The 1,252-nt window shown below is 50.6% G+C and overlaps 1 non-coding gene across 1 annotated transcript; it reads left to right on the forward strand.

Annotated features, from left to right (window-relative positions):
- Window positions 1-121: 121 nt before the first annotated feature.
- Window positions 122-193, forward strand: TRNAM-CAU. Its single transcript has one exon. It is a non-coding gene; the product is annotated as a tRNA-Met (tRNA).
- The last annotated feature ends 1,059 nt before the right edge of the window (window positions 194-1,252 follow it).

Below are 1,252 nucleotides of genomic sequence, written 5' to 3' on the forward strand. Positions count from 1 at the left end.
GGAGACGGGGGCACCGCCGTATGCAAATATGCGCAAAGCACTCTGGGAGGGTAGAGTGGGGAGGCGGCCGGACAGCCATGGCCGCCTAAGGGCAGGCAAGAACAAATTACTGTACAGCAGCAGCAGAGTGGCGCAGCGGAAGCGTGCTGGGCCCATAACCCAGAGGTCGATGGATCGAAACCATCCTCTGCTAGCATGTATTTTTTCTCCCTCTCTTCCTCACCTGTTATTCACGCGTCCCATAACCCAGTCTGCGGGGCTGTTTATTTATGGGTGCGGGATTGGTTGGCCTTGCGACTGTTGTTATTTTTTTTTTCCTGAACCACCCTGGCAACATGTGGTGTAGTGGGTGCGAGTGAAGAAAGGGTGGATCGCGCCATGTTATGATGCCTACAACCTTTTCTTGGATGATTTCACAGAATCACAGATTCTTGGTGGTTGGAAGGGACCTCTGAGATCGCTGGAAGGGACCTCCAAGATCATCAAGTCTAACCACACAGCAAAAAAAAAAAACCAAAAAAAACACCAAAAAACAAACCACAAACCAAAAAACAACAAACACCACACAACACCCACCAACCAAGCCCCATACCAACAGCACCACCTACAACACCCCACCACACCCCATTAATCTCGGGCACTAGAGCATGCCCTGAAGAGCCACATCTACACGTTTCTTAAATCCCTCCAGGGATGGTGACTCCACCACCTCCCTGGGCAGGCTGTTCCAGTGCCTGACCACTCTCTCAGTAAAGTAATTCTTTCTAATATCTAATCTAAACCTCCCCTGCTGCAACTTCAGACCATTTCTTCTGGTCTGGTCATTATTCCCCTGGGAGAAGAGGCCAACCCCCACCTCTCTGCAACCTCCTTTCAGGTAGTTGTAGAGGGCAATGAGGTCTCCCCTCAGCCTCCTCTTCTCCAAACTAAACATGCCCAGTTCCCTCAGCCTCTCCTCATAGGACTTGTTCTCTAGACCCCTCACCAGCTTGGTGGCTCTTCTCTGGACACGCTCCAGAGAAGATTTCGTAGAATCACAGAATAGTTTGGGTTGGAAGGCACCTTTAAAGGCCATTTAGTCCTACCCCCTTGCAGTGAGCAGGGACATCTTCAACTCGATCAGGTTGCTCGAAGCCCCATCCAACCTGACCTTGAACACTTCCAGGGTTGGGGCATCTGCCACATCTCTATGCCAGTGTTTCACTACCCTCCTTGAACAAATGTCTTCCTAATATCCCATCTAAATCTCCCC

This window comes from Calidris pugnax, unplaced genomic scaffold (assembly GCF_001431845.1).
Source record: "Calidris pugnax isolate Ruff unplaced genomic scaffold, ASM143184v1 scaffold2843, whole genome shotgun sequence".
NCBI classification, from domain to species: Eukaryota; Metazoa; Chordata; class Aves; order Charadriiformes; family Scolopacidae; genus Calidris; species Calidris pugnax.